The sequence below is a fragment of the Halichoerus grypus genome, chromosome 10, assembly GCF_964656455.1.
Source record: "Halichoerus grypus chromosome 10, mHalGry1.hap1.1, whole genome shotgun sequence".
Taxonomy (NCBI): domain Eukaryota; kingdom Metazoa; phylum Chordata; class Mammalia; order Carnivora; family Phocidae; genus Halichoerus; species Halichoerus grypus.
Genome location: NC_135721.1, coordinates 13,588,400 through 13,615,884, shown reverse-complemented (window position 1 = coordinate 13,615,884; position 27,485 = coordinate 13,588,400). Strand labels below are relative to the sequence as shown.

The following is a 27,485-nucleotide window of genomic DNA, read 5'->3' as shown; positions in this document are numbered from 1 at the left end:
GAAGACTGAAGAGGAAGAAGCTAGAAAGAAGAAAGCTGGCTGAGAACAGGAGCCCCAGGAACTACCCACCATGGGGGACGAGAAGAGGAAGAAAGAAGCCATGAGAGGTGGGAAGAGGAGGAAAATGGCATAATTTCTTCGAGGCCTTGGGAGGAAGGGAGGAAGCTTTTGCCAGCCAATGCAGGACACTGCATAGAAACACAGAGTCTGAGGACAAAGTAAAGACTATTGGTTTTGAGGAATAGAAAAGCACGATCAGCTTTTCAGTAAACTGAGTAACAGAGTGCAGAGAGAGGCAGCCAGATTACAAATGTTAAGTGAGGAGTGAGGGTGAGGGAATGAGGGCAGTGAGAACGTTTAAGAATGCGCCAGTGTTCATAGCAGCGATGTCTACAATAGCCAAACTGTGGAAGGAGCCAAGGTGTCCTTCAACAGATGAATGGATAAAGAAGATGTGGTTCATATATACAATGGAATATTACTCAGCCATCAGAAAGGATGAATATCTCCCATTTGCATCCACATGGTTGGAACTGGAGGGTATAATGCTAACTGAAATAAGTGAATCAGAGAAACAATTATCATATGGCTTCACTCATATGTGGAATATAAGAAACAGGACCATAAGGGAAGGGAGGGAAAACTGAATGGAAAGTCATCAGAGAGGGAGACAAACCATATGAGACTCTTGACTCCTGGAAACAAACTGAGGGTTTCAGAAAGGGAGGTGGGTGGGGGGATGGGGTCACTGGGTGATGGGCATTAAGGAGGGCATGTGATGTGATGAGCACTGGGTGTTATACTCAACTAATGAATCATTGAACACTATCAAAAACTAATGATGTGCTATACCTTGGCTAATTGAATTTAAATTTAAAAAAAAAAAGAATGCTAGGGATTCTGCTGGCAGGAATGCCAGCTGGTGCAGCCATTGTGGAAGAATATGAAATTTGCTCAAAAAACTAAAAATGGAGTTACCATATGATCCAGTGATGTCACTGCTAGGTATTTACCAAAGAATATAAAAACACTAATTCAAAAAGATATATGTATCCCTATGTTTACTGCAGCATTATTTACAATAGCTGAATGATGGAAGCAGCACAAATGTCCATCGACAGGTGAATGGATAAAGAAGATGTGGTGTATGGACTCAGTGGAATATTACTCAGCCATGAAAAAGAATGAACTCTTGCCATTTGCAACAACGTGAATGGAATTAGAGGGTATTATGCTAAGTGAAATAAGTCAGTCGGAGAAAGACAAATACCATATGATTTCACTCATATGTGCAATTTAAGAAACCAAACAAATGAACAAAGATAAAAGAGAAAAACAGACTTAAATACAGAGAACAAACAGATGGTTACCAGAAGGGAAGTGGGTGGGGATGGGTGAAAGAGGTGAAGGGAATTAAGAATACATTTATCATGATAAGCACTGAGTCATGTATAGAATTGTTGAATCACTATATTATACACCTGAAACTTATATGGCACGGTATGTTAATTATACTTGAATTTTTAAAATGGCAAAAAAAAAAATGCTAAGATAAAATATTTAAAAAAAAAGACTAGCGATTAAAGACAGGAGCAGCATCATATACAGTCCTCTAGACAGAGTATCCGAGTGTGTTGAGTTTGAGTGCAGAACTGGGATTAGAACCTGGGTTTCTGGAACCTTCTCCTGCTCCTAATTCCCCCTGGCTGTGGGTCTGATTTGCAACAGTGGTGAGGACAGAGCCCTCGCACGTGCTGGGATGGCAGGCTTCTTACGGTGTGGCCAAGTCTGCAAAGAGTTGCAAGGGCTTTCCGAAGTGAGTCAGGGGCATGACTCTAAGTAAATCAAATGCTGGTAAGACATCAAGAATTAGTGAAATTCCCAGAATCTATTTTAAGCAATTCTCAATGTATTTATTCAAATGGAAACAATGACTCAGTAAATATGGATAAATATTTTTACCAAATCTGTTTCTTTTGACCTTTTAATTTGAAGCCTAACTCATTTGGTTTATTTTCCCACTAAAAGCATTTAGCCTTCTTCTGAGAACACTTAGATTTGTTATTAAAGTTTTTTGGGGGGCGCCGGGGTGGCTCAGTCAGTTAAGAGTCTGCCTTCGGCTCAGGTCATGATCTCAGGATTTGGGGATCAAGCCCCGCATCGGGCTCCCTGCTCACCGGGGAGTCTGCTTCACCCTCTGCCTCTGCTCCTTCCCGCCTCATGCTCTCTCTCTCTCTCTCAAATAAATAAATAAAATCTTTTAAAAAAATTAAAAAATAAAATAAATTTTTTATTGTATGAAGCGATAAACTAAACCATGTTTAGTGAAAGACCTAAATAAAATTTTAGTTAGCATTATATTAAAGATTATACATTTTTAAAAACCATTTCCAAATAACTAGAGTTTTCTGATTTGACAAATGACTTTGAGTCTTTGGGGCATACAAGTTGTCAAAAATAAGGAAATTGAGACTCATGCCCAATCTATGCAGAAGGTAATCTCCTGGTATTGCCAAAATACTTGAGCACTGTTATCAACGAAGTCCTAGCAGCATCAGACAAGCTAAGTCAAGATTTCTTTTAAAAAGCTGTGTAATTTAAATCCTGCCCATGAGGAAGTGACTTGCTCAATTTAGGGAAAAAGAAAAAAAAAAGGAGAGAGAGATTACAAAGAATATAACTGCTAATCTCCAGGAGAAAATATCTTGTCACACACTTCAAGTTTTACCTTTTTTCCTCAAGCAAAACTGCTCCGTGTTCTCTTCCCTTAGTTTTCCTCTCCACATCTGACCCAGCAGGAAACATAAACCAAAAAACTGGGCCTTTTGAATCTCCTCCTTTTCCATCTGCACTGTAGTCCTAAGGAAATTGAAGCAGACTGGAGCTCTATCATTTCTAGCCTGGAGATATTTCATTTTTATTCAAATAGTTTAAGTTCCATAAAGCATATGAAGCTACATCTTCAAATTTCAAAGAATACGGCAAGTGTGTTCTTTTCTCGGCATCATTTAATATTTGACAAATTGCTCCTGAATGATTTTGCTACCTAAATATACTCTTTTTTCATGTGCAGTTTTTATCCATTTGGGTGGAGTTTTTTAAATCTTTCTGTCACTGTATCACCTTCAGTTCATTCTTTAAAGCACATAATTATTACATTTTTGTTGCTGACAAGATATGAAATAATTCTTTGAGACACATTATATTCAAGAACCATGTATTTGTTCCAATGCCCAGGAGTGAGATGCTTTTGAGAAATAGCATACTTAGTGACAGCATATTCCAGAAGTAATGCGGAGCCAGCATTTGGAGCACAGTTATATGGTTGCCCATATCCCTTAATCATGTTCACGCCCACCACTTGAGATGCGCCTCACATGATTCCTGCCTCCAACAGTGCCTCTCCCACCATCTTTGACCCAACAGATGCTCTCAATTGGTACCTGCAGCTATATTTACTGTACATTAAAATTATTCTGAGATTCTATTTAACTCACCCTGATTGTCCCGGGGTGAAGTCAGTTTGGGGGCTCTCATGAGCACTCAGCAAATCCTTGTGGAAAAAGAAAGGACAGGAGGAGGCAGAAACATTATTCGTTTCTAATTCTAGCTTTGGCTGGGGTATCCCTCTAATAGTTAAAACAATACAAGTGAGAGTATAGCAGGGGACAAGAATCCTCAATACTCTCCAAGAGCAGCAAGGCTGAGTGCAGTATGGTGGGCTACCCAAATCCACAATGCCTGAAGATCAGCTTTATGTTCAACACAAGTGTCTGAGTCCATTCTGGCGGCTGTAACAAATTATATCATAGACTGGGTGGCTTATAGACAATAGAAACGTATTTCTCACAGCTCTGGAGACTGGCAGTTCAAGATAAAGGTGCCACCATGATTGGGTTCTGGTGAGAACCCCCTTCCTCTGGTTTGCAGATGGCTATCTTCTCCTTAGATCCCCACAGGGTGGAGAGTGGAGACATTTTTTGAAGTCTCTTTTATAAAGATACTAATCCTTCATAGACACATGGGCCCCACACTCATAACCTCATTACCTCCCAAAGGCCCCACCTTTTCATACATCATACTGGGGGTTAGGATTTCAACATAAGAATTCTGGTTTTTGGGGGGGCTCAAACTTTCAATCCATAACAGCAACGATGTGGTGGCACTTCTTGTAGAGAATTTAGGAGAGACCGAGTTATCCATTGGCAGGGCTGGTACACCTGCTTAGCCTAACGTAGCTCTGAAACGTCTGGGGTGTGGAGTGAGGAAGAGTTGACCTCTCTCCAGGACTTTCCAACCCAAAGTGACACATCTCAAAACATTACAGTCTCCCCACTGGGCTTGACATCTCGATTAGGGAGTCTGACCAAATCAAAGAAGGTACTTCTCTTTTTAAAATTCTTAACATGATCCTTTCTTACCCAGCTTTTTTGGCAGTTTTGCATTTGAAATCAAGTTCTCCTTACTTAACTAAGCAGCACATTCTTCCCTGTAAAGCCTCTTTCCTCAAGTTCTCTTGAACTAGAAATAGTCTCACTGTCTGATGTTTTTGGCATTTAATTGGTAGAGTCTCATTTCTCTACTATTTGTTATTCACTTCCTTTTTTTCTGATAGAGTCATCACATGAAACCCAGTCTTCACTTAGCATATATTGAGCACCGACCATGTACAGAATCCTAATGTACCTCTTATAAATAGGGAACCAAGGGGCTCCCTAGGGCAGTGATAGCTTTGGAAGTTGAGGCTGGTTATGATAGCATAGGCTTCCAAGGCAGTCGTCAGCTGGCCAAGTAGGGAAGGCCAGGGAGTGAAAGGTTAAATGGGTGCACCGGGGCGCTCCTGATTCAATAGCTCAGCCCATGATCGTTACTTGCGGTCGCTACTCTATGAAAGGCTGCATGGGAGGGTTGTGGTATTTCAGGATGGAGAGGAATATGGATAAATGTGGACACTGCCATTGAGGGTTAAAAAATGAATTGCCTAAGTGCAAGAAGGGGTGACTTAGATTGACAGAGGGTCTTTAAAGGTATTTTTATTTTAAGTTGTGAAATATTTCAAATATCCACTGACCACAAGCACAAGCTGAGCCAGCAGGATTCTAAATCTGAAAAAAACCTAAAATTGTTGAGTCATTAGGCAGCAAGAGAAGAAAAGCAATGCCCCGCTCAAGGGAGGCCATGGTTTCCTGGGTCTGTCTGCTCCAGATACTCCCCCAGCCCCTCTTTCGAGGGAACTTGACAGAGGCACACTGGGGTGTGTTTCAAGCATGATGATCTGAATGGTGAGGGATCAGCCTCTGAGGTCTGAGAGGGATGCTTGAAGGAGTTTAGGCTGTTTAATCCAAAGAAGAGGCTCAGAGACCTATGACAGCTGTCTCAACAATGAGGGAAGGGCGGTCAGGGGCCCAAACAGAGTTGACTTATTCTCGTGACTCCAAAGGGCCCTCAGAATCAATGAGTAAAAGTCACAGAGAGGAAACAGGTTTCAGCTCAGTATAGAGAACTTTCTAACATGAATGTTGTCCAGCAATGAGTCTGAGGTGTTACAGGAAATAAAAGCCTTATCCCTGGAGGGCTCCGTTAGATACCAGATGCCACCTCCCAGGGAATCAGCAGATTCCAAACTTCCTCCCAAGATGCTCACAGTCCCAAGGTGTGGGAGATGGGCAAAAAAAAAAAAAAACCACTACAATGCCATGTAATGAGTGCTCAACAGAGACAGAAGATTTATACAATGCTCTGAAAGATCAGAGAAGAACTCTTCAGATAGGAAGTGACATCTGACCTGCTACTTGAGGTACGTAGAAAATATGACAGAGGAGTCACCATGTGCAATGACTTAGAAAGCTTCCATGAGGCCTGAGGAGTGCACTGGATCTGAAATACCAAGTGTTGGAACTGGAAGTGGTGGGGAATAAGCCCACCACTGAGAACCATGCTTAGGAATTTGGAATTGACCACATGAGCAAATCCCTGATTACATCCCTATTTTAAGAGTATCACTTCGGCAGCTGCTTTCGAGATAGACATTGTCTTGATATGTTGAAGAGCTCATCTATCACAGGCAACTAATGCAATCCAATATCAGTTTCTGTATTGACTTACGGAGTCTATTTCCCAACTTACTCACTACATGACATTCAGATTGAATGAAAAGGAAACCCTTTTCAAAAAGAGAAAAGCAGGATCCCTGGACATTTCTGATTCTGTGTTTCCTGTTTATTTCAGAGGCCGGCAAGCTGTTGAGAGTAGAGACGATGTCATTTCACCCAAACATCTAAACGGTTCTGGGCCACATGAGGCCTCCCTCAGTGTATGTGTAACACATTAGGATGTGGAGACGGTGTTTTATTTTTGAAAACCAAAGATGGGGAACCCCAGCACAGTACACCAGTCACATTTTAATTTAAAAATAATTTGGAAAAATTATCACTTTTTGTTGCAATCACCACTTCTAATACATTCTTCATTAATTGGTCTGCCTAGTTAGATAAAATATACTTTTTGCCATCCAAACTCCTTTACCCTTCTTTTGGTAAAGTGCACCAGAATCTGGCCAACTCTGGGCCTATGCAGTATGGATGGGGTTGATTCCACTCTCAGCTCTAGCAGTAGCTCCTCAATGACCAGAGCCGATCAGGGTCCTGCATTCCCCTGGCCATAGTGATTGGTTTAGAGATGGCTCAAACGCTGAATCAGAGCCACAAGACACCACTAAAACTTTGCTGAGGGTTCTGGAGAAGACACCCTTAACCTTCCCCCCAGACTTGAAGCTGGAGGTAGGGGGATGAAAGGCCTGCAAGTCCTGCAGCCAACTTCCGCTCACAGAGGGAGAGCCTCCCTGAGGATGGGTACATGACAGGAGTCAGAGCCAGACAATGGAGAAAAGGCACCTCTGAGAACATAGCCTGAACCAGATCCACCAGTGGGCTTTCCATTTACATTAGTCACAAATTCTCTCCTTTGCTTGAGCTACTTTGAGATTCTCTGTGCCTTGCAACCCAGAACTCCTACCTGGTAGATAAAACTTTTGGGGGGAAATTGAGAAGATAAATTCATCATTCATTCTATCTGCCTATTAAGAAAGCTATCTCTGGGGATGCCTGGGTGGCTCAGTCGTTAAGCGTCTGCCTTCGGCTCAGGTCATGATCCTAGGGTCCTGGGATCGAGCCCCGCATCAGGCTCCCTGCTCAGTGGGGAGTCTGCTTCTCCCTCTGCATGCCGCTCCTCTCCCCCCCCTTATGTGCTCTCTTGCTCTCTCTCTCTGACAAATAAATAAATTAAATTAAATCTTTGGGAAAAAAAAAAGAAAGCTGTCTCTGCGGTTAAATTATTTTTTGCCAAAAAACTCACCTCGTTGACATTTTCCTAGTTCTGCTTTGTGAAGGTGCACAGAAAGTACATTTTCTAACCTCTGCATCATGCTCCCCCTACATCATGAGACTTTACTGGCCCTTATGCTATCTCGAAGAGTGGACATTTGTAGGTTTGTCATTCTGTGTTAATGGGCCTTGGCTGTCCAGTAAGAGGGCAATTTCTTGCTTATCTTTGGATATCCCACAGCCCTTAATACAGGGCCTGGCATGTAGCAGGTGCTCAATAAATGTTTGATAAAGTAATTTGCATTCAATTACCATTTCATGTACAGTGCCCTTCCAGGTCATACAAAATCGAATTTTGAGTCGTTCTGGCAGTGTCGTTCTTTCAAAAAAATCAATAGAAATAAATATGAAATTAGTGAAAACATTTCTTTCTGAATCACTCATGGATTCTGCAGGACTGACAATCCCATGTGTAACAGAACAAGTCACGTATTTTGAAAAGAAAAGTGAGTATCTGTAAATGGTATTTTAAAGATCTAGACAATGTTGAAGAAAAGCCTTCAGTTATATTTTCATAGAACTAGGAAATCATATTTTGTCAAGAGTGAAATGTAATCCTGAACACAGAGATACACAAAAGCTGTTTGAACTTTATCAAAAATAATAGTAATCCATTGTATCTGACTCAAAAGACCAAGGCAAAGGACAATTATTGAATGGATTAACATAATTTACTTCCTCTTCCTTCACCACCATTTTAGCTGTTTTTTGGGAAAATCATGTCAATTAATTGTCCTGGTGTCCCACTGTCATCATGGATATCTAGCACCTTGCATACTGTCTGCATATTTCTGGTGCTCAGGGTATGTTGATTGAACTAAAAGAGAGGAAAGAATTCCTATGCATTTAGTATGTGTCAAGCGCTTCTTAAAGATGTTTTAATTTTTTATCCCATTTAATCTTTATGACAATCCATTTATTCATCATTCAGTACATATTCCTAATAGCCTACTCTGTGATAGACCAGTGAATAGCAGAATCAGATTGTACTCCATGACTCTTGGTTCCAAAGTCTTCATCATCTCCTCCCCACCTATTAGGTAGGTGCCCTAGTACAGGGAAAAGAATAGCAATGATTTTAAGCACAATAGAAATCCTTATGTTGGAAGACTAAAAGCCATACTGGTGAGCATCATTGATATGTGTGGACTGGGGCAAGACTGACAGCCCTGAAGCCTGAATTCCAGAATCTTTATTAGCTTGTCATGACTTCCCAGGTTTCTCTATGAGTAAGTTAGATTAGTGAGGATTTGTATGTTTGGTCTTAGCATCTTAGGTCTTTTATATGCCAAACTTAAGAAATAGAAAATAATTTGCATTTGCTCTTTTGATTGCTTCAGCAAGTATGAGCATTTCCAAATAAAGGCAACTATCATCTTTTGGGTGTTTATGACACACCAGAAATAGTGAAAATTTTGTTGCATGCATCATCCCATTTAATCCTCACACATCTCTGTGAGGTCAATACTACCAGTCAAAATTTTATATAACTGAGAAAATTGAAGCCTTACCATGTTAAATTTACATTAATGGGCACGTAACCAGTAAAAAAGCCAACCTAGGCGAGTTTGTCCAGTGTCTCCTTGACCCATCTAATACTGTGTACTGTATTAATTTGCATAGCATTCCCCAAAACTGCCAACCTCTTTTTCAAGTGCCATGTTAGCCTAGCCCATGTGAATTGGCCCAAATTCGGAATGAGTGGGGTCCAAATTACTGGCATTTTCTTATATAGATTTTTTTCTTAAAATAGTTTGGGTCAGCTTCCATAAGGCTGGTTTGGGCAGCTAAAAAGCAGTGAAAGAATCAAATATGATTAGCCAAGAGATCCACTCTTCTTTACCTACGTGTATAAGTCAGCTTGGGCTGTCCTAATAGAAGACCAAAAACTGAGTGTCTTAAACAATAGAGAATTATTTTTTTTAAGATTTTATTTATTTATTTATTTATTTATTTATTTATTTATTTATTTTGGGGGGGCAGAGGTGGAGGGAGAGGGACAAGCAGACTCCTCACTGAGCAGAGTGCCTGATGTGGGGCTTGATCTCACGATCCTGAGATCATGACCTGAGCCGAAATCAAGAGTCAGATGCTTAACCGACTGCGTCACCCAGGTGCCCCAATAGAGATTTATTTTATCACAGTTCTGGAGGCTGGAAGTTCAAGATCAAGGTACCAGAAAATTCAATGTTTAGTGAAGCTTCTCTTCCTGACTTGTAGGCTGCCTTCTCACTTTGTCCTCACATGACTTCCTTGTGCCAGCTTGGAGAGAGAGAGAGAAAGAGAGGGAGAGAGAGAGAGAAAGAGATGGAGAGAGAGAGAGAAAGAGAGGGAGAGAGAGAGAGAAAGAGAGGGAGAGAGAGAGAGAAAGAGAGGGAGAGAGAGTGCATTCTGATGCCTCTTTCTCTTCTTATAAGAACACCAGTCCCATCAGAATAAGATTCCAATTTTATGACCTCACTCAACCTTAATTACCTCCTTATAACCTCCATCTCCAAACAAAATCACATTGGGGGTTAGAGATTCAATACATACATTTGTGGGGACACAATTCAGTCCATACCACGAGGCCAGCATCCTCTTCACTGAGGAGGTCAGTTTCTGATGGGACTTGGAGATGTCAAAACAAAACAAAACAAGAAAGGAGATTTACCTTCCTCACCCAGAGCGAGATTAAGGACCAGTGGCTTTAAGCAATGAAACCAAATCTTCTGCCTGAAAATGGTGTTATGCCTGCGACAAAGAGGAAGCCATCTTTCTTAATAAAGGCCAATGAAGACAAACGATAGCATTTAAATAAACAAATGAGGGAGAGGTGAGAGCAGACAATTCGACTGGAAGATACGAGCAGTTAATGTGACCACTGTACAGCTCATTCACTTCTCACTTTCTCCAACATTCTCACCTCTTTCCAAAATCCCCCTCCATTCCTCTCTGGGATGCTGCAACAGATTCTCCCCTGGTTTCTTGGGCTTCCAGGCTCCACATCTAAACCACTTCTAAACAGCAACCAGAGTGATAGGTTTACAGACAAAATAATCATATTATCCCCCTGCTTAAAAATCCCACAGTGGCCTCTAACTTCTCTTTTGATAAAGACCCACATTCTTCTCATAGAATTTTCTTCAAGGCCCAGCATAACTCAGTATTGCCTGTTTCTCCAGCCTCTGTGGGACTCTGACCACCCTCACTCTTCGTCTCCAGCCCCAGCTGTTTTCTGGTTCTTCAGGCTCCCCACACGAGTCTGGATCCTCAGTTAGAAGCTCCCTTGGCCTCCTGCACTTACTTAGCACTGTTGCAAGTAAATACTTAGCTCTGTGATTGTCTGCCACAGACATCAGTTCTAGGAGGCCAGAGATGCTCCTGACCCACAGCACAGTGCTTAGTGAGCAAGCCTCGATGAGTATTTGTTGAATAGATGAATCCAAGTAGAAAGAGATTTTGCTACCAAATTAGAGAACCTAGATTTTCATGTTTTGAATGAAAGAAGCCACAGAAGATTTCTGAACTTGGAAATAACATGCATAAAAGTTTTCACCAGTTTTCCCCAGAATACGGCTGAGGGAATTCAGCACCACCTTTGCCATTAACACTCCAGATATTTCCAGGGTGGAAGACCCCAGAGGTTAAGAAAAGGCAGCTGAAAATGCAGAGGCTTTCCAATAACATTCTTCAGAGCCACTGTGACCCACCCTGTCTGAAGAAGGAGATGGAAGTTGGAGGACAGTGAATTCTGTGGGCTCTGCCACTGCTTTAGAAGAAGCAGCCCCAGAAGAAGGAAAATTTCTGACATTCAGGCTGGATAGACCTTTGAGGATGAGCTGAGCCAAGGGCCATATCTCAGGAAGATTCAGCAGCAGGGAACTTAAAAATCCATGCAGTCTAGGATTTATTTCTAGAGATTGTCACAACACATAACTAGTTGGGGGGGTTGCACAAACATGTATTTATAGGCTGTCAGTGTAAGTGTAAAGAATGTGTGCATGAAGGTATTTCTGTTCCATTTATCTTGAGGGGTCGCTCAGGAGCTAAAGAACATGATGCTGCTTCCATTCACAGGAGTCGGGTTAGGAAAAAAAAAGAAGAAGAAAAAAGGAAGGAAAAAAAGAAAGCAGACTGAATTCACTCCAAAATCCGGTTTTATTTTCAAGGCCATCTGTGCACAGACATATCCCAGAGGCAATAAAAAGCTGCATTATTCTTCATTATTGTCCTGGAAGAGTACTCTGGCTTAATAAGGGAGCCCTGATTTCATAAATGGAAAGGAACAACAGTTCCCTGGGATGGAGAATTAACTTGCTTTTGATAAATAAATGAATTTTCTCCCTGAGTAAACTTTGCCGAAGTAATTCAATGTCTTATTTTTTACACAATACTAATATTCTAATACCACAAAGTTCTGTCTCTGGTTAATTCTGTGGCTTTCCTATCTAAGTTAAATTTCTATTTTACTAATTTGTAAAAATCTGATTTGGTTAGCTTGTGAAAATCTTGCTTAAATATTTCTTTTTTTATCCTGGGAATAATTTTTTGAGATGAGGCAAAGTCATTGAGTGAAGGGGGAAGTTGTTCTCATGGCTTTGGGGCCATCGCAGAAGCTTCTGCTCTCGTCTAGAATGAGATGACCCTGCACAGCCTTCTGGAACATTCACTAAAGGTCTCTAATTCCCACACCCTTCGCCAGAGGAAACCACGTGTTAATATTTCCTTTAGTTTGGGAACTGGATACCTAATACCCAATTTCAATTTTGCAAAGGCATTTTTTCAGGTGTAGAGTTGTTGGAATGTTTGGGTGTACATTTCGGACATTGTAGCACAAGGTCTATTTTCTTTCTACCTGGATCATGTGACCAGGATAAGGGGGACCCCATGAAACACGTTCTGCTACAAGCCGTCCAATTCTTACAGAAGCTGCACCCCCTTCTAAACTCCCCATGTGCCCCCAAGCAGCGTCAGGGCTGCACAGTGACCCGTGAGTGACCAGAGGACAAAGTCTGAGGTGGGGGCTGGGAGGACATTCTAGCAATTGTGTATAGTCAGGGTCAGCTGTGCAGGTTAGGAAGAGCTGTGGGATCAAGGCCAAGAGACCCAAGTCAATACCTAACCCAGTGCACTGTCTCTGGAAAGCCATTTAAACTCACTACACCTCAGTTTTCTTACCCATGGAATGGACACACTCCCTCCACGCCAGGATCCAGGGAAGTGGTGGATATGCACACACTTAGCAAATTACAGAGCACAGTTGTGAAGCTTCAGGACGACTGCCCAGCACAGAACCTGACGCTTCTGAGACAGAAAGTTCTATGAAGGCAAGAGCTTTCTCACTCAGCCAGGAGTCCCTGGACTCACCAAAGGCGGCAACCAGCATATGCAAGGCAGTAGATGAACCCTTGGGGAATAAAGGTATGAAGGAATTCTTGACATAACAGATGCTCAATTAATATCAGTTTCCTCCTTTGTCTCCATATGGCTAAAAATGGCGCCTTGCATTGAGTGTTTTAAAAGTTCTGCTGTTTGGTTCACAGATGTTAGTACATCATGTCCTTCTTCCTCCGGGGCTTTCCAATTTCCCCGGTGAATAGTTCTATAAAACCCCAAGTGCCATTCTGAGACCGGAGTTCAGGTTTCAGAGAAACATTAGGGCAAAGGCTTTTATTGGACCTGGCGAGCCATACACAATGTCTTAGTGCACCTAGAACAACAACTGGCCTTCCCATGAGAAGAGAGCAGGAGGAAAACAGTGAAAGGAAGAGGCCAGCTGTAGAGCAGGGTTTTGGGAGGCTAGAGCTCCTGTACCCGCAGGTCCTGGGGAGCTCAAGCCTGGGGGGCCAAAGAGACAGAAAAAGCATGGGGCCAAGAAGGAGGGGAAGCAAATGTAAAGCTGCCTTACGAAGCAGGCCATAGCCCCTGAGAGCTGATTGCTTAACTTCCAGAAACTGCTGCACTCTGAGTAGTGTCTCCAGGAGGAAGAAGTGAGAAAAATGTATTCCTGGCTCCACGGAAGTTCACCCATGGAATGTTGACTTTTCAACTTCCCCTATCTGGCAAGGCTCAACCTGATCTAGCCTCTGCCTATGCTCCAGCTTTTCACTTTCTCCAATCTACTAGGCTCTTTTCCACCCCAGAGCCTTTGCACTTGCCATACTTTCTGCCAGGACTTCACTGCCCCCTTTGATTTCTTTCTGTGTCTTCTCATTGTACAGATGTCAGCTCCCTAAAGAGGCCTTCAGGCTTAGGCACTCAAGCTTAGGTGCCAAGTGGATCCTGCAGCATCTCGTGCAACAGGGAAGACGTGGGAGGGAGGCCCACGGTATAGGTGACCAGGTATGCCCGCAAGTGACCAGAGGGGCCGGGAGCAGCTTCCCCAGTGAGTGCATCCATCCACAGCATCCACAGAGGTGGCAGGACCGGCCCCAGGGACTGTGGGAGCAGTGAAGCCAAAGCCAAGGCCTCTCTGGCCAGAAAGCCAGGTGCATAAATGAGAGCTGGTGCAAAAGTGTCTTGAGTTTTTTACTCTTGAGATAATTTTATTAATCAAAACTTCTAAAATTCCATAATTTTATGGGTGAGATACATGGCAGAGTGGAAAGAGTAGAGAACTTAGATCCCGTTCTGGTTCAAACCCCAGCTCTGAACTACACTGTATAGCCCTGTGACTTGGAGTGAGTCACAGTCTGGACCCCAGCTTCTCCATTTCAAAATGAGAGTGATGATATGTACCTCCAGGAGTGGGCTGGAGACTAGAGATTAGATAGGTAATTACACACACACACAGACACACACACATATGCACACACACATACATATATAGATATCATATACATAAACACACAGAGATAGAAATTATACACATGTATGTATGCATATGTATACAGATGCACATATATGTCTAGTACGGTGATTGGCACAACATGCATGCTCAGTAAGTGATACTGAAATCAGAATCAGATGGGAGTTGACATTTAGCAGGCAAGAGTGATCTTTTTTTTATTTTTTTTATTTTTATTTTTTTATGTATTTTTTTTTTTTAGATTTATTTATTTATTTATTTAAGACAGAGAGAATGAGAGAGAGAGAGCACATGAGAGGGGGGAGGGTCAGAGGGTGAAGCAGGCTCCCTGCCGAGCAGGGAGCCCGATGCGGGACTCGATCCAGGGACTCCAGGATCATGACCTGAGCCGAAGGCAGTCGCTTAACCAACTGAGCCACCCAGGCGCCCCTTTTTTATTTTTTATTTAAATTCAATTTAATTAACATATAGTGTATTATTAGTTTGAGGGGTAGAATTTAGTGATTCATCAGTTGCATATAACACCCAGTGCTCATTCCATCAAGTGCCCTCCTTCATGCCCATCACCCAGTGACCCCATCCCCCCACCCACCTCCCCTCCAGCAACCCTCTGTTTCCTAGGGTTAAGAGCATAGGGGAAGGGAAGGAAAAATAAAATAAGATAAAAACAGAGAGGGAGACAAACCATAAAAGTGATCTTTAAACATAATCACGCCATTCCTCTGCTCAGAACTTCTAGTGATTTCCCACTGCAATCAGAACAACACAATCCATTGGGCACCTGGGTGGCTCAGTCGGTTAAGTGTCTGCCTTCATCTCAGGTCATGATCCCAGAGTCCTGGGATCGAGCCCCACGTCAGGCTCCCTGCTCAGTGGGAAATCTGCTTCTCCCTTTCTCTGCCCCTCCCCCCCAACTTGTATGGGCATGCTCGCCCTCTCTCTGACAAGTAAGTAAATAAAATCTTAAAAATAAAAAAGAATAACACACAAACATTCCTTCCCCTATCTGGCAAGGCTCAACCTGATCTACCCCTGCCTACTCCTAAGACTTATGCTCCAGCTTTTCACTTTCTCCAATCCACCAGGCTCTTTCCCACCCCAGAGCCTTTGCACTTGCCGTATTTTCTGCCAGGACTTCACTGCCCCCTTTGATTTCTTTCTGTGTCTTCTTATTGTACAGATGTCAGCTCCCTAAAGAGGCCTTCAGTGATGCTCCAATTTAAACTATTCCCTGACATTGCCTCATATTTTGACTGTTTTCACAGTGCTCACCTTTATCTTAAATCAACATGCATATTGACATGGCTCTTTGTTTATTACCCATCTCAGCCCATTGGAACAGGAGCTCCCTCAGAGCCTTCATCTTCCCTTGATCTACAGAGCTTAGAACAGGGCCTGGAACCAAGTAGGGACTCCTTAACCATCTGTTAAATGAATGAACTAGTGAACTTCCAGAGCCAACCACATTCTCTCCAACTCTGGGGATCTGCTGGCTGCCCAGAATCTCGGGAGTGAAGCAACATGTGGGACTGATTGCAGCCGGAAGGCACTTCTCACTTCAGGAGACCACATGCTGGGCTGTGACCTAAACAGGAACAGTGTAATTGGAATAACTAATCACTATGAGCAAGATCTTGAGAGGTTTGAATTTAAAAGCTTTACAAATGTTTAAAACTGATGCCAAAAGCAAGTTCAACCCATAGACATAATGTAGGTGGTCTAGATAGCTCATCTGATTTTGACGTATTTCTCTGTCCTTTCATCTAGTCAACATTAGCTGAGACCAAACAATGTGCTAACTTCTGTGTTTGTTTCGGTCTCAAAGTTCTTCCAAAAGAACTCCTCATGTATTATTTCAAGTGACTTCTGAACACAGTTCCCTGACTATTCATCATTAAAAGGATAAGTCTGAAGATAAACAGAACTGCAAAAAAATATATTCAGAAGAAAGAGCCCTTGTATATAGCCAACCCTTCCACAATGACCACTTGGGCCGACCCTACTCTGTATCCAGCTCTTTTCCCCCAAATCCCTTAAACACATGTGTATAGAATCTGTCTCTCTCCATCTTAGCCTTGGCATGCTTCATGCAGGATCGTGGTGTCATAGAAAGAATACTAGCTTCATCAAATACAATATTGTCTCCATCATTTACCATCCGTGTGTCTTTGGACAAGATATTGAAATTCCCTGAGTTTCATTTCCTTCTTTTGTAAAATGGACATGATAATAACCTCACAGCATTGTGAGAAATAAATGTGAGAAGTATGTCAAATTCCTGGCACATGGTAGCTGTTCAAAACATGGAAGTCACTCTGACCATGACTACTACAACCATACCATTATTCTCGTTACTATTATTCTTATTACCATTATGCCATTATTGCTTCCTCTCTGCCTGTCTTGACTTGTCAGTTGGTCCAGTTGGTGGGCCAGAGAGCATGCTTTCCTGTGGCTTCTTTGTCCTTGATAATACTACAATAAGAGTCGATGCTTCATAAAAGCTTACTGATCAGGTTTATTTTCATACAACTACAGAGTCAAGTTCAACAAACATTTATTGAACATTTCCAATGTGGTGTAAAATGTGATACACATCTGCACACATGGGGATAAAAGAAGAGGACATTCCCTGGTGTAATTTCAAGGACACCAGAGAAGCCAGGCTGCCCTCTCCCCGTTTTCCTTTTTCTGATGCCTAATGCCTGGAATTCAACCATTTACATGCTATCTGTGTAGCTTAAGACTTTAGTCAGAATGCAGACTCCTGTGGGAGAGCTCTTTTGTTTAATCCCTGTTTGTTTATTTGTTTGTTTTTAAGATTTTATTTATTTGAGAGAGACAGGGGGCACATAAAGGGGTAGGAAGGGCAAGGTAACCCTAACCATAACCCTAACCCTAACCATAATCTGACGCGGGGCTCGATCCCAGGACCCTGGGATCATGACCTGAGACGAAGGCAGACACTTAACCGACTGAGCCACCCAGGCGCCCCATATAATCCCTGTTTGTAATGGAGGGGCCTGAGAGCATTTGCCTGGAATAGAGGGAGAATGAGGACCCTGAGCACTGAAGGGAGGAGGGACAGCCAGGAGCAGGAAAGCTCGAGGGCCGGAGGCAGTCAGAATCAGTCCTTATCCAGCCTTTTTGAATGGAAAACCTCTGAAGATAAAATGATCACTGAAGTGAAGGGTGAGTGTGTGGCCCATCTGGAACCTGCCTGAACAGGCAGAATCCCTTGTCCTGTCAGCACCCTCCAGGTCACAGGAATCCTACTCAACCTGCAGCCCTACCCCATCCCAGGAGCTAGGAGGATATATGGCTTCCCTCCCGCTTTGTCCTGAATCGGTGATCACATTCTGAATTTATGGGCTTCCCAGTATCACCTCTGCTCAGGCGCTGTCCTGGGAACAAAGCCAGACAGACACATCGGCAACATCTGATGAGACCTACTGTCTGCCTTTGCTGGATTTTGGTCACCTGCCAGTCTGATTGCCAAAGCCCTCCTCCAGCATCCACCTGCCTTCAGCTTCATTTCCAAAGAGCAACGTGAGAGTGACTGCCTCAGTGTCTCCTGGCAACAGCCAGCTTGTAAAGCACCAGGTCGATCTCACTTGTCATCAGGGGAAGTACTACATTGAGATGGTTTAGAAATTCAGTTGAATTTGGCAAGTCCTGCAACAGGCCTGGCCTGAGCCCCGTGGGGGAATCGGAGATGGATCAGTAAAAGCTCTTGCCCTCTGGAAGCGTGCAGTCTAGTGGAGAAGAAAGATCTAAACGCAGAACCTGACCCTCAGTAGTTATCTAATAGAAGTCTGATTATAAAAGGCATCGAAGGGGCGCCTGGGTGGCTCAGTCGTTAAGCGTCTGCCTTCGGCTCAGGACTGGGATCGAGCCCCGCATCAGGCTCCCTGCTCAGCGGGAAGCCTGCTTCTCCCTCTCCCACTCCCGCTGCTTGTGTTCCCTCTCTCGCTGTGTCTCTCTGTCAAATAAATAAATAAAATCTTTAAAAATAAATAAATAAATAAAAGGCATTGAAGTTGACTGTCTGGAATACACAGCAGAATGAAATATGTAAGAAGATGTTTTCTAAACTGGAATGGAATCTGCACAAAAAGGTGCTGACCAAACCAAGTTGGAGTGGAAGGGCCATTGCAGGAGCAGAGAAGAGGCAGAGAAGGCTGGGTGCCCCGTGCGTGGAGCAAACAGGTGGAGCAGGGTGGAGGCGGGCAGGCTGAGAGCCACCAGGGTCTGGTGGTGCTACGGGGGTCTGTGGGACAGTGGGGAGAGGTCAGGCAGGGAGGGAGGGGTCAGATTATGAGTGAGGTCAGATTATGAATGATGGAGAGCTTTGAGGCTCTGTTAAGAAACTTGCATTCCCCAAACACCCCCCCCCCCCAGCAATTAACATTGCCAAAGGTCACAGAATGCAGAATGCTCTCAGCTATGTTTTAGGGCAGACACTATGGTGGCTGGATGGGGGGGCGGGGGAGGGGGGGCATACTGTGCTGCAGGCCAGATGCCAGAAAAAGATGAGAGACAGTTCCTACTGCCAAGACCCTGGTGGATCCCACTCAAAGGCAAACTGCAAGGGGAGAGGAGGATCATTTAAAGCTGTGGGTACTGAAAATAGCTTCCGTGCACATTGACAGCCTTTGGAGAATGGATAACTGGTGGATTGTTCAAGTCTCAGTTGACATCCCAATGAGTCTTGGCAAAAAGAAATAGAACCTGGGCCCACAGGCAGCTGTGTGCACCATGGTTACCATCAGTGGATGCATTCATTTCCTAGGAGCCAAACTTAGCCCTTGTGCTGGGATCGCCGAGCACTCACTCAGGGGCATTCCTCCCAACAGACAGAGCCACCCAAGTCAGAGCTGTCCTGCCCCCCAGAGGCCCTGCCCGAAGCTCCACGGAGCATTGGCACATTCGCTGGCTCACACCCTCATTCACTGCACAAATATTTGTGGAGTTCACTCCAATGATTAAACCCCTTCAACAAAGGGAAAGGACTTTACCGTGCTCTTTATTAGTTATTGGATTTTCCATTTCTTGGTGTGGGGGTGGAGAAGATGCAATAAAGGCAAACAGTTTGACATTGATCGTTTACTTCTCTCCAGGGTAATTTCCTGGCAACTGACAAAACTGGCAGGCTATGAGAAGCAGTCACAGACTTGTTGGGAAACCTCTTTCTTTGTAGTTTAGATTATAAAAAATAATCTCTCTAAGCCCCCAATTTCCTTATTTGTAAAATGAGATAGTAACACTGATCTCACAGGGTAGCTGTGAACAGGTTCACTACTACGTGGAAGTGGAAAGTGGTGCAGGACAGAACTCTAGGGGGCGCCATTCACACAGACTAGGATGTGAACAGTGACCACTGGAGGGGAGCAATACACAACCTCCACAACGGTATGTGGCAGCCCTGGTGCTGAGAGGATCAAGGGAATAAAGCTATGAAAGCACTTTATAAACTGTAAAGGGCTGTGATAATCATCATAGCTATTGCCTAGGACATCCAAGGGAACACACAAATCCCAACAGTGAAGCCAGGGGCATGACTGAGCCATGAGCAGCTTGAATTGATGTTAGGGGCATACACAAGAGCAACAGAGAACTTTATCACTTTAGCTTCTCCTTTTTTAAAAAAGATTTTTATCCAATAAAGGGTGCTGCTCCTTAAGAAAAAGTGAAGCTGAAATCCACTGCTCTAAATTACAGAAGCTATTGCCTGGACAAATTTAGGCCATCAGTTTGAAACATTGTGAAATAAGAGCCCCATTTTAGGCATCTCGGACTCTAAACTTGGCAGTGACAGGATTGAATCCAAAATAGAGACCCTGGTTTTCATTAGGAAGCAATTGTTACTGTCCCTTCCCCCATCTTGTTTTCTAAATGATCCTTTTCTGCAGCACAATCTCTAAGTTCCCACGGCGAGGCTGAGACACACGATAAGGCCCTCTCCAAGCAGCATTGTCAGCATGACATGACTGCTAGGAAGGATGTCTGATCTCATGCCTGGGCCTACAAAATCAGTGCCCCGAAATGAATGGTCCTGTGGCCGGTTGCCTATTCCTGACGCACTTCCTATGCAGTCTCTCCATCGGATGCTTTTGAAGCCACACTGACTGTTCTTGGATGACTTATCTCGCCAAGCCAAGGAGAAGCTATCTGGAGATGACAAAGCTGGAAAGGTACCTTAGTGACTTGTGGAGCCTTGTTGTATTTCTTCAAATATTCCTCAAACAGACTTTATAATTTATTCACTCCTATCTCCGAGAGTGTAATCTACATGAAGACAGAAGCGTAGTGGGCTTTGGTCACTTGCTCCCCAGTTCCTACCGCAGTCCTCACACAGAGTCAGCACCCAAAATGGATTGCGGTGCAATTGAGAGAACCTGCACATTTATTCTGCAAAGATGTTCTCAGAGCCTTCTATGTGTTGTTGAGAGAACCTGTGCATTTATTCTTTGGGAGAACCTGCACATTCATTCTGCATTGAGAGAACCTCACATTTATTCTGCAAAGATGTTCTCAGAGCCTTCTATGTGTCCTGCGCGGACAGATACAAAAGAGACAGAATCACAGTGTGCCAACTGGGGTGGCCAATCATGCGGGCTCTCTGACAGGCAGAAACAAAACAAGGGCATGACCCTTGGGTGCTCTCAGTCTAATGTGGAGTGAAGACAGACATGCAGACAACTACCCATAAAGCAAAGCAGAATGAAATAATAGCAAATACAGTTATGAGGTGTAGAGGAGCATAAGGAAAGGAACAATTGAGTCTGACCTGGAAGGGGTAGTCAGAGGACATGTCTGAACGTGCCGTTGCTGCTGAGCCTTCAAGTTCAAGAGGAAATTGTTCGGTCAGTGCTACAGTCAGCAAGAATAGTAAAAAAGTGGGGGAACAATCCTTTCTCCTTGCATCTTCCTCCAAAAAAATTGCTGAACTCTGCAATAAAAGACCACTTTAAAAAAAATGTCTAATCCATTATGGACTCATATTTTTAGTAAATACAGTAAAAATGCCAAAACAAGGAGAACTTACTATAACTGACCTAGAAGTTAAGTTGATGGCTTCCAAAGAGAAGTTGAGCAGCACTACTGTGTGATTTGGGAGCGAGTTAACAACTGTCAGATTGCAGAGGGGGTACGCGGACGGGCCAGGCTCCACGAAGAACAACCATGCACCCATTCTTCGTTAGTGTTACCTCTAGTACCTGTGAGTTCTATGGAGAACATAGGGCTGCCATAGAGTTAGGGACCATGTGAGATTTTTAACACTGACATTCTATTAGTTCAGTCTTCCTGATAAATATTTTTTATAAACGAGCAGAAGTGTTGAGCTCGATCCCTGTCTGAATTATGTCCTGCAAGGAAGGGAGAGGCAATATTTCTAGGTTAGATTAGGCACCTCAGGCTCTCACAAATGGGGTTTTTACTATCTGCACATACATGGTAGAATGACTATTTTCTATATTTTTATAGCCTTTAAAGAAAGTCATTTTCCAGGGTGGCTCAATTGGTGAAGCGTTTGAGTCTTGGTTTCAGCTCGGGTCATGATCTCAGGGTCATGAGATCAAGCCCTGCAATTGGCTCTACCCTCAGCATGGAGGCTGCTTGAGATTCTCTCTCCCTCCCCCTCTGCCCCTCCCTCCACTTGCACTTGCGCTCACTTGCTCTCTCTCTAAAATAAATAAATAAAATCTTTAATTTAAACCTATATTTAAGTTAAATGAAGTAGGCCTGAGGTGACTTCAGGAGTAACAGCATACACTGACTGGTGTGGTCTGCTAGTTACCTTACAAACCCCCCGTTAGCACATTTCCTAAGATTGTAAGAGGGAGAGATTTTATTAGAAAGAGTTTCAAGGGAAAGAACTCTTTCCCCTCAGACCTCTGATAGAAGTAACCTCTCTAGAGGTAGAAACAGTGAAACAAGGAAAAAAACCCTGTGAACCCTTCTATTCAACATCGAACTAGAGGTCGTAGCTGGTGCCTTAAAAACAAATAAGAAACAAAAATAAGAGGTATAAAAACTGGGAGAAAGAAGACAAAATATATTATTTGTAGGTAACATGATTTTTTTATTTGAAAATGCAAGATGATCCAAAGATTTATTATTAGAATTATTTGGAGATGCAGGGGCAGCTGGGTGGCTCAGTAGGTTAAGTGACCGACTCTTGATTTCAGCTCAGGTCATGATCTCCACACTGGGCATGGAACCTGCTTAAGATTTTCTCTCTCCCTCTGCCCCTCCCCTGTCCTCTCTCCCTCTCTCTAAAAAAAAAAAAAAAAGAATTATTTGGAGATGTTAGCAAATTTGCTAGATACAAAATTCGTATAAAAATTAATTCTATATCTACATATCAACAATAAAAATTGGAAAATTTTAATTTTTTAAGCATATATTTATAATAGCAACAATAACAATGAAAACCCTGAGAATATTTAGAAATAAATCTCACAAAGATATGCGGGATCCTTAAGGATAATATTATAAAATTTTATTGAAAGACAAAGAACAATGAAAGAAAATTAAGAGATACACAATCTCCTTGGGGAAAAAAAAACCCAATATTGTAAACTCGACAATTCTCCCCATATATAGGCAAAGATTCAATGCAATTGCAATTAAAATCTATACATAGTTATGTGTGAGAAGTGAAAAAGCAGTTCTATAATGAATATGGAAAAGCAAAGGGCAATATCCTGACAGTCCTGAAAAGGGGTCAAGTGAAGGACTTGCCCTACCGGATATCAAGATTTGGTAGGAAGAAAAAGGGGAGGAAGAAAGGGAGGAGGAAGAGGTGGAGAAGGAAAAAGCTATAGAAGTTATGGGAAAACTGGTACTGGTTCACGCATAGAAAAAAAGGGTTGCAAATTTATGACAAAGTTAAAACTGCAGAAGAGTGGACAAATGACACTGTTCCTTAACAGATGATAGAGTATTCTATATGGGACAATAATTGAAGCAGGATCCCTACTTCACACTACACCCAGAATCTATTCCAAGTTAACTAAACTCTTAATTGTAAAGGTAAAGCTATAAAAGATTCAGAAGACAGTGTCTGAGAATCCCATTATGATCTGGTGGTAGGAAGGGATTTTTAAAACAAGAATGCACAAAATACAAAGGAAAATACTGATTAATTTTAAGCTTAAAAATATAAACTTTTATTCAGAAAAGATACTGTAATGGGAGTGAAAAGACAAGCCTCGAATAGAAGATATAACTTGCAAGGGTTAATATTCAGGTTATAGAACTCCCACAAATTAATTTTTTAAATGAAAAAAAAAAGTTGAACAAAGGACATGAATACAAATTTCATGATAGAAGAAACACACACACAAAACCCATAAAATTATGAAAAGACCCTCAAGCTCTTTATTAATCAGGTAAAAGTCAATTAAAACCACAATGAGACACCATTCCAAATTCAGCAGACTGACAAAATTTAAAAGTTGGTCAAAAAGCTGGAACAATTTGAACAACAAAATCAATTACATAGCATTGGATTCTAACCCCGAGTATAAAGTAAATATCCATGAGTCCATACTGATATAAATAAATGACTAAATGAGTTAATAAATGAGAAGAAGAGACAAATCTCCTACAGAGAAGAAGAGAAGAACATTATGTAGATATTCCACTCAAGAGATATTGCATAACTCCCCGTTTCTTATGTGTGGGCTGCACATAATGACTTCCTCCAAAGTGTACAGTATGGAAAAGGGAACAAAAAGAGTAAGTTTATAGGAGACAAATCTGGCCACACTACTTCAGGTCAAGGTCAACAAGTCATGTTGGCCGTATGTGGGTACCCTTGATATGAGCTGAGGTAAGTGGCACTTGACCTCTGTGATCTTCCCCCCAAACCTGTAACTCCAATATGGTTGTGAGAAAAACATCAGACAAATTCCAGTTGAGGAGCATCCTACAAATTCCCTGACCAGCACTGTTGGCAACTACCAAGCACAGCAAATTGTTGCCTGTGGCCAAATCCAGCCTACCATCTGTTTTGGTAAATCAAGTCTTATTGGAACACAGGCACGCCCATTCTTTGCATATTGTCTACTGCTACTTCCCTCTACAACGGCAAAGTAGTCGTGACAGAGACTCTGTGTCTTGCAAAGCCAAAAATATTTGCTTTCTGGCTCTCACAGAAAAATTTTGCTGGCACCTTCCATCTTCAAAGCCAGCCAGGGCAGGTCAGATCCCTCCTGTGCTTCTAATTTCTCTAACTCCTCCTTATGCTACATCTCTCTGACTCCAGCCAGGGAAAATTTCTGCTTTTAAGAGCTCATGTGATTAGATCAGGCCTATCTGGGGAATCCAGAATAATCTCCCTCTTTTAAGGCATGGAAACCTTAATTATATCTGCAAAATCCCTTTTGCTACGTAAGGTAACAGTGATTTGACTATAAAGATCTTTGGAGGGTCATTCTGCTGACCCCAAAATTTACTGGGAAAGTTTTCACCCAGGACCCAGCGTGACAAACGCACTGCCCAAGGGCCACCACCCCCGTTTGCAGGCCTCTGACACACATGGCTAAGCCATCCTGGTTCTTTCTTCAAATCTCAAGTAGCCTTGCCATCCTTCAATTTAGGCAAAAGGACCAATTAGTTGGCTTTGGCCTATGAAGTGAAACCCATTTTATTATCCTGGCAGAGGGCCCACCACAGAGCTAGAATTTGAGAAATACCATCTTTTAGCTATGGGACCTTATGCAAATCATTAACATTTCTAGGCCTTCGTTTCTTTCTCTCAAAAATGGAGATAATGCCATTTGCATCAACCTTCTTCACAGGGCTGTGTGAGAATCATGTGAAGAGGGGAGCAAAAAAGACCATTTACAGAGGCCTACCATATGTCAAGGATTGTACCAGATTTTTGGCATGCACGATTTCATTTCATCCTCACCCCAACCTCGTAGTGTGGACGCCACCCTACCTATATAACAGGCGAAGAGGATGAAGCCCAAAGAGGCTAAGTGACTCATTCAAAGTAACACAGCTCGTAAATGGCAGAGCGGGGATCCAACCTCTCATCTGACTCAAAGCAAGACCCCTCTCCTGGAAGGATCGATTCCCTGTGATACATCACACATGCAAGAGATTGCAAGGGTAAAAAACCTAGACCTGCACCCCCTCGCCAGGTGGTAAGTGGGGAGCAGAGCTGCCGTATTTACCCCCCACCCTTGCCATGTTCTCAAGTATTTCTACACGGGGTTCTTCAAAGCCAGTGGTAGCACTTCAGTCTCTGTGTTCTTATACTCTCCAAGGACAACAAAAGACTAATTCAGTCCAATAAATGTTCTGGCCTCAGTTTACAATTTATGTCCAAATGTCTAGTTCTCCAACATCAAACTCCTCTCAGTTCAGAAACCACATCTGGCTAGATTTTTGGTGGCCCCACCATCCCTACACCAGCCACCCAGACCCCTTGTCTCCCTCTAGCAATTCTTACTCACCGCCTCCCCCCAGGGGGTGAGTCCTGGGCCAGCCAGCTCTCCAGCTCAATCCTGCAGACTATTTCTTCACAGGGAATCGACCCATGACGGTGACTGCGGCCATAATCATGGCATCATTTACTATGGGCTGACTCTTTCTCATTATGGTCTTTAGTCTCATTTAATCCCATAACAACCTATGGCATGGGTGCTCATGTTAAAGATGGAGCAACTGAAGAACAAGGCAGCTGGGTAACTTGTCCCGGGTCACACAGTACATAAATGGCTGGGCCAGAATTTAAATTATTGCCCAAGGTCAGAAGTTCTCAGTTCAGGCTACTGGAAAATTTGCTTTTGAAGCAATGCTTATCCTGCAAACCCCAATGTCTTTTCTTTGTCGGAAAGACTCAAATGAAGCCAAGGGTCTTCTTGGTGATCACGGGGCATGGGGGATGAACCCTGGAAGATTAGGGATTCGGTAGAATCCAGTGAAATCAGGAAAGGACAAGATTTGTTTCATCTCTTGGCCCTGCTTTTCCTTTTAAGTCCCCTCTTTGGTGACCATGGAGCTCTCTGGTCAAGGTCACTGGGGTCCTGTCAAACCTGGCTACAAATCCCTATTCTGCCAGTTGGGAACTTCCAGCAAATCTCTTAATTCTTCTCTAGTCTAGTTACTTCATCTGCAAGATGGAGATAGCACACATACTTCGCAGCAATGTTCTCAAAGTGTGGTCCTCAACCACAGCATCAGCATCATCTGGGACCTTGTTCTAGATGCAGATTCTCGAGCGCGTCCCACACCTACTGAATCAGGACCTTTGGAGGTGGAGCTCAACTCTCTGTATTTACAAGTCCTCCAGATGATTCTGATGCACACAAAGATTGACAACCACTGCATTAGAGGGTTATTTTGAGCTTTCAATGAGATTAAGTCTATAAAGAGCTAAACCTGGCACACAGTTCCAGAAACTGGAAGATCAGGATACTTCAGATTCCTTTAAAAACAGGAGGAACTATGCATTGATGAGTCATCAACACTTTAGTGTGAACTAGTTTAAAATATTTTGTAGGAGGCATTTGTACAACGCACTGAGATTTAGTAAACTGTTTTTTTTTTTTTTTCTCATTAAAAACAAAAACAGATGGCAGAACTGGGGCTCAAAGAGGTGAACATTTTTCCCAAGGTCACCTGGAGAGAAATCCAGAAATAAAATCCAGACTGACTCTGCACTTGGTTCATTTTCCATCCCCCACACTCCTGTTTAGCATTAACTACCAGCATCCTAATGGGAAGGGAATTACTCAAGAGCTCATCAAGGCCCCCGCACCAGCTCAGGTCAGGCACAGGGACTGAGGAGCTGGCTGGCTGTGGGCTGAAAATCTGATTCTTGGAGGCCGAAAGTCTCCTGCCTGAGGAACTGACTAACTGTTCTTGCATCTGCCCTACTTGCTGATGAAGGGAAGAAAGTGTGACCTTCATCTGCGAGAAGGCATTCATCTCTCATTCCTGCTAAAAATAAAAGAATCATTGTAACCAAAATTCATGCAAAGGCTGATTTAAACAGATCTAAATAGGTCACGCACTATAATTCTTTTACCATACTAGCCAGCTACTGTTCAAAAGGTGACAAAACATACTTGCAGGTAAAGGAAGCCTGATCCATTTTTAGTCTGAGCTGACGAAGTGTGCTGGTGTGGTGTCACTGTGTGGGAAGGACCCTGTGGCCACAGTTTCTGGACAGTGATGCTGGAAGTCGAGAGTCCATAGTCAATGCAGGGTTGAGATATTTTTCCTCCGTATCAGGGACCAGGCAACATGCTAGATGGATGGGGTTGGGGTCTCACAGGAAAGGTGGAGTT

General features: G+C 43.0%; 1 protein-coding gene across 4 annotated transcripts in view; it reads right to left on the bottom strand.

Moving 5' to 3' along the window:
- KCNS3 (potassium voltage-gated channel modifier subfamily S member 3) overlaps nt 1-27,485 on the bottom strand; it is a 212,774-nt gene that overhangs the window by 16,926 nt on the left and 168,363 nt on the right. For 2 of the 4 annotated variants that reach the window (XR_013441603.1, XR_013441604.1), the window contains exon 7: nt 22,259-22,451. The exons of the other annotated variants lie outside the window; for them this stretch is intronic. The gene's annotated coding sequence lies outside the window, so the exon portion shown is untranslated. Of the gene's footprint in view, nt 1-22,258; nt 22,452-27,485 lie in introns of those variants that run through there. 4 annotated transcript variants of the gene reach the window in all.